At 40.3% G+C, this 10,228-nt stretch overlaps 1 pseudogene; it reads right to left on the bottom strand.

Moving 5' to 3' along the window:
* Positions 1 to 393: 393 nt before the first annotated feature.
* Positions 394 to 1,878, bottom strand: LOC101008368 (annotated as a pseudogene).
* Positions 1,879 to 10,228: the final 8,350 nt, after the last annotated feature.

Genomic DNA, 10,228 nt, shown 5'->3' on the forward strand with positions numbered 1-10,228 from the left:
TGTCAAAGCCATTCAATAAGTCTCTAGGGAGTTCCAAACTTTCCTACATTTTCCTATCTTCTTCTAAGGACTCCAAACTGTTCCAACCTCTGCCTTTTACCCAGTTATAAAGTTGCTTCCACAGTCTCAGGTATCTTTTCAACAGTGCCTCATTCTACTGATACCAATTGACTGCTGATAAAAACACACGCAAGACCTGGCGTTTTATAAAAGGAAGAGGTTTAATGGCTTACAGTTCCATGTTGCTTGACAAGCCTCACAATCATGGTGGACGGCAAGGAGGAGCAAGCCATGTCTTACATGGATGACAGCGGACAAAGAGAGAAAGAGAGCTTATGCAGGGAAGCTCCCATTTTTAAAACCATCAGATCTTGTAAGACTTATTCACTATCACGAGAACAGCACGGGAAAGACCTGCCCCTGTGATCTGATTACCTCCCACCAGGTTCCTACCACGACATGTGGGAAATGTGAGAGTTAAAATTCAAGATGAGATTTGGGTGGGGATACAGCCAAACCATATCACCTACCCTGAGTTTAGACACTGCTAATTCAAATCCTGTTATCTTGCTTCAGATTGACATGGATCACCACAGAATTCCTTCAGTTTCCACAGTTCTGTCAGCTCCTGTGGAGAATACTGTGGGGAAAACAACATTCCTGTCTGACAAATCTTCTCACACAGCCACATTCTGTGCTGGTATCTGTTAGGTTCTGTGGCTGCCATCCAAGTGCCCATGCGTACATTTTCACCCTGACAGGTCTGTAACCTCCTGGAGTTGCCTGCCAGTCAGTTGATGACGTCCCTGAAGATCACATACCCTGACCCATATGCAAAGGCAGGATAAGCATGACCAGGGTGCTCCAACTCCTGTCACTTCCTGGTTCTGTCAACTGCCCAGTTCAGTCTGAAATACCCCTACCAAAATTAGACCTATTCAGATTCTTTTGAGAAATTCTATTAAATACAGCTTTCAAGCCTATGTAACAGTCATCATCTGTCTTTAGTAACAAATCAAAGTTGGTTGTTTCCACAGTCCATCTATCAAGTTCAATAATTTTGCAGGTATATATCAATGAGTGTTGACAACATCCACAAAAACAATATCATCATAGATGCTGTTTTCCTCCTTAACTAAGGCATCTAAAACCACTCCAACTCCCTCCATACCTTCCAATAATTCATGAGGCAATGCACCCTCCCCAGCTGTAAAGACTCCAAGAATCCCCCTCCATATTCACTGTCATTTTGTGAAGGTTTCTTAACACAAAGCTTTGGAGGTCTTGGCTCTCCCATGAGATTGTACCTTCAAAGCTCTCTGGTAAGATGAATTGTTCCATGTGCTTGTACACAACATGTTCACCTGCACACCATGGCTTGGAGGACTCCAGTGAACAATGAAGAGGGCCTCTTCCTGTTCTGCCTGAGAAAGCTTGACAGTGACGTTCCTCTGGAAACCCACATCATTGCCATTGTAGTACACCTCAAGACTGGTAATAATGATCATGTAGAGAACTTGGAAACTCACACTGACCTCTCGGTCCTCAGTGAGCCCTGATGAAGTGTCTTCAGAGAGACTAAATGCCTCAATTTCCTGATTCAAAGCTGGGTTTGTGATATTGAGTAGTAGGGATCCTCCCGGTCTTCCACAGGCACTTAGCAGCCACAGGCACCTATTATGAACTTGACAGCACATGTTGACTTAATGAGGGATGTTGTATCCAATGATTCAGCCAGGTGCTTATCACATTTTGAAGTTCATGGTTACAGCAAGGTGACAACACACCTACTACCACATCATAGTGACTAGGTTTCCACTGAAGAAATAAGGCCAACTGGTCCACAGGGCCAGCCTTGGAGGTGTGGGCAAGTTGCAATTATTTACATAAAGGATAATCAGTTGGAGAACACAAGAGCAGAGAAAGCCCCATTAACATTAGCAATAAAGAAGATAAAAGTACTTAGAAATAAATTTAACAATTAATGTACAAAATCTATAGTGCAAAACTTTAAACACTCTTGAAAGATGTAAAAATCGTCTTGAACAAACAGAAAAACATCCTTATTTTTGGGTGGGAAGACTCAACATCATAAAAATGAGGATAAGTCTTTCCTTTAAGCAAATTTATAAATTTAGTGCAATATCACTAAAAAATTTCACAAACTTCATATGGAAAAATAAACATGCAAGAATACCCAGAAAAATGCTTTTAGAAAAGCTTTGAGGGAATACTAGCTTTACTAGATATTAAAATATACTTGCCTCATTCTAGTCTAAAAAAAAAAAAAACAAGAAAAAAAACATATTAAAAAGCCTCTAAAATTAAAAAAGCATATTACTAGTAGACGTTGACAGATAAGTTGAATAGAACAAAAGTCCAGAAAGAAATCCAAGCATATTTGAAACTTTAGTGTATGATAAGGGGAGCATCTTACATCAAAAAGGCAAAGAGTGAACTTTAATAAATGTTTCTGCGACAACTGGTAGCCATTTGAAAAAAAGATAATATCAGATCCATAACTCATATGAGAGAAAAGAATAAACCTCAAACAGATAAAGAACCTAATGGTAAAAAAAAAAAAAAAAAAAAAAGAAACCATCAAGTACAATAAGAAAATCTGAATGAATTTCTCTTTAAGCTGGAAAAGGCCTAAGGGATTCTCCAAATCTGGATGTAATTTAAAAAAAAAAAAAAAAAAAAGATGATTTTTAACTATGTAAAAATGAAAAAGAAAATCTAGACAGCAAAAAGCATCATAAACAAAGGAAAAAAAAACCACTGACATACTGGATGAAAACACTTCTATCATGCAGAAAAAGGGTGAGCTTCTGTAATGTATAGGACATTCTTCAAAATCGAGAGTGAAAAGATTTTAAAAATCCAAGTGAAAAAGGAAGGAAATATAGAAACAATTCGAAAAAGGGTATAAAAATGTATGAAAAAAGGTTGAACTTCATTCAGGATAAGAAAAATGCAAATTAAAACTACACTGATATATCATTTATTATTAGATTAGGAAACATTTAAAAATATATAACACACTCTATTTGTTAGGCTATGGAAAAGCAGGAACTCTCATATGTTGCTAAAGGGAATGCAGCCTTCTTGAGGGGAATTTCGCAATACCTAAAAAAATCACACACGTATTTACGTTTTGATCTAAGAATCCTACTTTTAGAAATCTACTGTAAAGATATACCTTCACCAATACAAAAATATAAATGCACAAGGTTATTCATTTCTGCATTGTTTGCATTGAAAATGCCTAAATGCCCACATATAGAATAGTTGAAGCAACTATTCTTCAAAATGGACACGTCTACACACAAAATGGATTTCCCCACAATGTACACAAAAATGGCATATCTACAAAATGGACTACTATGCAGCTATACAACAGAATGAATAAGATCTGTGGGAAGTAATATAGAGTGATTTCCAGAGAAAATAAACACATGTTTAACTATTAGCTTGAATGAAAAGAAACACAAGAAGAAAAAATCAGAGACTACGATAAAGATATTGGTTGCTACTGGGCATAGTGAGAGTTGGGTAGAAAGTAAAGGGTCATTTCTCTGAATACACCTTGTTTTTCTAGACCTGACTTCTGGAACTATATTAATTGAATTAGGTTTTTAGGGCTGTCATAACAAGTACCACAAACTTAGCAGTGTAAACAGCAGAAATTTGTGGCCTCACAGTTCTGGAGCCTAGAAGTCTGCATCCAGGCACCGACAGGGCCATGCTTCCTCTGAAGGCACTAGGAAGAATGCGCTCCAGGCCTCTGTCTTAGCTTCTGGTAGTTCCCTGGCCCATAGCAGCGTAACTCCAGTTCACATAATGTTCTCCCTGTATGGATGTCTCTGAGTCCAAAGTCTCCCTTTTTATAAGAACACCAGTCACATTGGTGTCCCACCAGTCATACTGAGCCACCTACTCCAGTATGACCTCATCTTAACTTATTTTATTACAACTGCAGCGACCCTATTTCCAAATAAGGGTGAGTCCTGAGGTACTGTGGCTTAGGAATTCAATAATGAATCAGGGGATGGGAGGTGGGACACAATTAAACCCATAATATTACTGTTTCCCACATTCAAATAAATAAATAAATAAAAATGCAAAAACCCACAAAGAAAAGGGGGGATAGCCTAAAACTGAATGCAATTGGAAACAAATAAATTGCCCCACATAAATCAAATGAATACAATAATCCCACTCAAGAAGGGAGACAAAATTAACTCAGGCAAATGTTGAACAAAATATCTAGATTACTTGCCTTCAGGCTAAAGGCAAAAATACCTCTAAACAAATATCGAACTCTAATTAGTAGACCTCGTTTTTTCCCCAGAAATATAGGTTAGTAATTCCAGAACTACTTGTATATTCTAGAATTGAACAAATAAATAAATACACATAATGGTGATGTTGGAATCCAGAGTCCTCACTGTTGGAGAAGATAGTGATAAATCTGAAAAGGGGACTAGAATTGTCGATATCAGTGTGACTCATGCGGACATAGACAAATTGGCACAAATGGATATACATATGTATAGGTCTGTATATGTGTGTGTGTGCCTCTGTGCATGAAACTGCACAGTATATATAGAGACAGAATATATACAAACAGTAGAGAGACAGAATATATACATACATATATGCATATCTGTGTGTATATATATACAAAGTAGATAGAATATGTACATACAAATATATCTGTGTATATATATACACAGTATATAGAATATACATTCATACACATGTATGTACAGAATATATACATATCTGTATGTATATAGACAGAATATATACATATATACACATATATGTACAGAATATATGCATGCATGTGTATGTACATATTGCCTCTATATATACTGTGCACAAAGATGCACACACACAGACCTACACATGTATGTACATACATATATAGTATGTATATATGTATGTATGTATATATTCTCTCTCTCCCCCAACTCCATTGACTCCCCCTTTTCCTTCCCACTCAGGTCTGTCCTCTGAGAGTACCTAGAAAAAATGAAATCCCACTAACAATGGGGTTCACCTCTTAGCACTAGATCTTGTTTTCCAAATACAATTCTTCACTAAAACAGCCAGGTTTCTCTGAAAAAAAAAAAATGGCTAAGCAGGGGTAGTTTACGGAAAGAATAAAATAAACCTGGGCCAGTTTCATCATACCAAAGGATGATGAGGACATACGAAAAAGATAAAAGAGCCAGCTCAAAGGGGCTCCCATTGGCAAAACCAGGGACAATTTGAGTATCAAAATAAAGATAGTAAATTAAAGGAGTTTACACTATTAGTATATTAAACTTCATTAGTCTCGAGTAAAACAAGCAAATTGGGGGACAAGGTAAACTCTTTCTTACAAGGGACTGCCAACTCATACATTTAGAAAGAATGTTGGAATTGTACAAATCAACATTTGCCAGCCATTATAATCATTGATTCATCTTGTTTAAGGAGTAATGGGCATCCCCACAAGATCTTTCTTTAAATACAAAGGGTAAAATATAGCAGTTGAGAAAACTGCAGAACGCCACATTAGAAAATGGTCAAAGTTAACATTACTAGCAATGGGACTGACCAGCAGCATATACCTCGATAAGGCTTGGCTCTTGGCTCTGTGTCCCAACCCAAACCTCATCTCGAATTGTAATCCCCGTAATCCCCATGTGTCAAGGGAGCCACCAGGTGGGAGGTGATTAGGTCATGGAGGCGGTTACCTCCATGCTGTTCTCATGATAGTGAGTGAGTTCTCACGAGACCAGATGGTTTTATAAGTGTTTGGAAGTTCCTCCTTCACTCTTCTCTCTCCTGCTGCTTTGTGAAGAAGGTGCTTGCTTCTCCTTCACCTTCTGCTATGATTGTAAGTTTCCTGAGGTCTCCCCACCCATGTGGAACCACAGTCAATTAAACCTCTTTCCTTTATAAATTACTCAGTCTCGGGTATTTCTTTATAGCAGTGTGAAAATGAACTAATACATACCTCTTACACGATGCACTCAGAAGAGCTCAGCATCACTTCTGCGGCATTCTGCCAAAAGTGAATAATCTGAATCTATTCTTTTTTGGGGGGACGGAGTGTCCCACTGTCTCCTGGGCTGGAGTGCAGTGATGTGATCTCGACTTGCTGCAACTTCTGCCTCCCAGGTTCAAGTCATTCTCCTGCTTCAGCCTCCCAAGTAGCTAGGATTACAGGCACCCGCCACTACGCCTGGCTAATTTTTTTGTATTTTTAGTAGAGACAGGGTTTCGCTATGTTGGCCAGGATGGTCTCAGACTCCTGACCTCATGATCCATCCGCCACGGCCTCCCAAAGTGCTGGGATTTTAGGCGTGAGCCACCACGCCTAGCCTCTGAATCTATTCTTGACGGTACATCAGACAAACCCAAACTTAGAGGCATGCTACAAAATCACTGTGCTATACTTTATAAAAATGCCAATATCATGGAATTCAAAGAAAGACTCAGAAAATGTTCCAGATTAAAGGAATCTTTAAAAACATGACAACTTTCTCTTTCAGCAGAAGAGTGGGGGAAAAAAAAAAAAGAACATGACAACTGAATGAAATGCATGATCTGGGATTTTTATTGCTATAAGAGACATTTTTGAAACATTGACAAAACCTTAACAGGTCTGTAGATTAAATAATAGTATTTGTTTCAATGTTATTTCAAATAGTATTTGTTTCAATTTTGAAAACTGTACTCTGGTTACTTGAGGAATTCCTTGTTTTTAGAAATACACATTTAAGTATTTAGGGGAAAGAGGGTGTCTGCAACTTATTCTTAAGTGGTTCAGAAAAAAATTGAGATGCATGGTATACATGCACACAAGCACCCACAGATAGTGACTGAGGAAAGGATGAAGCAATTGCAGAAACAGTTGCCATTTTGGGAATCTGGATGAAGGGCTTCTGGGAATACTTTTTACTATTCTTGCAGCTTTTCTGTATGCTTGATATGTCAAAATAGGGAAAAATAAAAAAGAAGGGAGAGAAGGGAGAGATGGGGAACCAGACAATTAAGGTGACTTGCCCAAAGTCACACAAAGGAGGCAAAGAAGCTGTCTGGGTCTCAAGCTCATGCTCCTTCCACCACGTCCCTCCCTCTTTATGATGACACTTCAATGTTCCTAGTAACATGTGCTGGAAAGCAAATGAGCTGGGCTAGTGGCTGGATTGTTACTTCCTAGAGAACTCGCTTGAACATCCTGTGAATCATACTGGGACTCTAAGGCAGGCAGCACAGGGGCAGGAGTGTGGCTGGTGCTAGAGGCATTCTCCTGGCAATGTGCCTTGCCCTCTAAGAGCTCAGCCAGCTGTCCAAGATACAATGTCTAATAAGTTGCAATTGAGGCTGGCATTCATCTCTCTAAGGACACTGACCTCGTAGGTGTGAGCTGTCCTGGTAGATGTGAGTGCCTACCTCTGGTCAGGAACAATATCCACACGTGGTCATGATGGTGGCAGTGCCTCAATGGCAGAGGGGTCCCAAGGGACCCAAGAGGAGTGCCTTGACTGAAGCTAGTGGTTTAGGGTAGAGTGACGTGGTTCTGCTTTATGGGTAGACAAGTGTGGCAAAGGCTGACAAGTCAGCAGGCAGATTTTGATTCAGGTTTGTGCTCCAATGCTAGTTGGGCACCAAAATACCAAAAAAATCCCCAGGTTAAGGAAGGTATTCCCCTTCTGTGCTTCCTATGAGCTTCCATAATAGTACTTGCCATATTATACTGCAGTTGTCAGTATATATGCTTGTCTTGTACACTGGATTCAAGAAGACAGTCTGTGGCATTCATTGGAAAAATATTTATCAAGACTTGCATTGTACCACGCACTGTTTTAGGTGCTGGGGATACATCAGTGAACTGTTTTTGGACAAAAATCTGTATCCTTATGGAATGTACTTTCATCATCATATATTTAGCATTTAGCACAGCATCTGGAACATAGCAAGTGCCCAACAATAAGGGAGACAATGCCACTTAGAATGGGCGCTTGTGGTGATTTGGAGGAAAGCTGTGGGCATCCAGGGAGTCCCAAGGCTCACAACTCGGACACTCCAGAAACTAAGCATAGGTCAGAGGCCTAATTCCAGTCCCCACCCTGGAGGCAATGCAGTTTTTAGGTCTGAAATATTTAGGACTGCTTCTGGATCTGAAGGCTGGGTCTGCAGGATGAAATATTTACCACCAGCCAAAAGGAATCAAGAGGGAGGAGACTCAATACATAACATGCTTGCTATAGTTTGCAGGGTTGAATGTCAAGGACAGGAAGGGACATTAGAAAACATGTGGTTTTCTGCCCCAACCCTGCCATCCTCATTTTATTCTTTACTCTTTTTTGAAGAAGCTACTGCCTCTATTTCAACCAGACCAGTGATAGGGAACTCGCAATTTACTAACACAAGCATTCCATTTTTAGTAGCTATAATCATTAACAAGTTTCTCCTTAGGTAAAGCCAAAATTAATCTTTGTCTGTCCTGTCTCTGTCATATAAAGCAACTCAAGAATTTGAATTGCTCCAGCCTGGACAACATGGAAAAACCCCATCTTTACCAAAAATACAAAAAATTAGCTAGGCGTGGTGGCATGCACCTGTCATCCCAGCTAATCAGGAGGCTGAGGTGGAAGGATCGCTTCAGCCTGGGAGGTGGAGGCTGCAGTAGGCTGAGATCACACCACTGTACTCCAGTCTGCAAGAGTGAGACCCCATCTCAACAAAATAAAAATAAAAAAGAATGCAAATTGCACTTTCTTACAATTTGGATATCAGAGGGTCATTCTCTCATATTTGAAGCCTTGTCAAAATCTTGCCTTAAAGAAAATATAAATGCACCCATCTTTTCCTCTTTTCCTTCTGTTACAGTTGAACATGTTTCCCTTCCCTCATTTGAGGTTAGTGCTTCCACCTGTGCTCCGAATTGCATCCCTTATCACCAGATCTCAGTTCCCAGTCACTTTCAAATCTTGTAGTCACCCTTCTGCCCCCATCACACTATTGGAACTATTTGAGTGAAGATCAAGACCTCCTTCAGTACTACATTCAAGGATGTTTTCTGTGATCATTGTATTTAACCCTCCACTGCACCGCATCTGGCTCTGCTAACCACTTCCTCACACTTGACTGCCTTTCCTTCTCCTCCCTGGCAGCTACTCCTCTTTGGCCTCATGGTGGCTTCTCTTCCTTTAGTCCTTTACTCTGGTTTCCCCAGAATTCTGTCCTAAACTCTCTTCCCATTCTACACCCTCTCCCTAGGTAATTTAATTCACTCTCTTTGCTTTTGTTGTTGTTGTTTTGAGACAGGGTGTTGCTCTGTCACCCCAGCTGGAGTACAGTGGCAAGATCATGGCTCATGGCAACCTCAACCTCCTGGGCTCAAGGGAGCCTCCTGCCTCAGCTTTCCCAGTAGCTGGGACTGCAGGTGTACAGCTAATATTTTTTGGTAGATATGGGGTCTCACTATGTTGCTCATGATGGTCTCAAACCCCTGGGCTCAAGTGATCTTCCTTCCTTGGCCTCCCAAAGTACTGAGATTATAGGCATGAGCCACCATGCTTTGCTTAACACCAAGCATAACTTGTTACATTACACTTCTTATGCTTGTAACAAATATAACAGGTATGAATTGTAATTCGTAAGTCTCTAGCTCCATCCCAAATTTATTTCTGGGGCTCCAGATCTATTTATGCATCGATTTACTAGACCCCTCTGAGAGAATACCTCCTCCAAGTTCTCAAACTCAAAACTTCTAGGATAGAAGCTTCCTAGGTTCCCTGACAAGAATCTGGGTGTCTTTTTGGAATTTCTCTCTTCCTGCCACATTCCCTATATATCCACTCATCACCAGGCCCTGCCAAGCGTGTGACCTAAACAACTCTTCTGGTCATTCCCTTGGGTCTAGATCCACTGAGATGAGCTTTGGATTCCTGTAGTAGCCCCCTCACTGCTCATCCCACCTCTGGTGCTGCTCCTTCTCATCTGGCCTCCTCATTCTGGCCAGAGTAATTATTCAAAATGCAAAGGCGGCTCCACCCCAGACCTACAGGGGCGGCTCTGCCTGGACACAATGATAAACTGGAAGTACCTTTATAGAAACAGCAAGGCCCTCAAAAGCTTCAGCCTCACTTTCTTCCATTTTACCATGGCATTCTGTGCTTCAGCCATGCCAAACTACTTCTGGTTTTCCACATTTACCCAA

Source organism: Papio anubis, chromosome 6 (genome assembly GCF_008728515.1).
Source record: "Papio anubis isolate 15944 chromosome 6, Panubis1.0, whole genome shotgun sequence".
NCBI classification, from domain to species: Eukaryota; Metazoa; Chordata; class Mammalia; order Primates; family Cercopithecidae; genus Papio; species Papio anubis.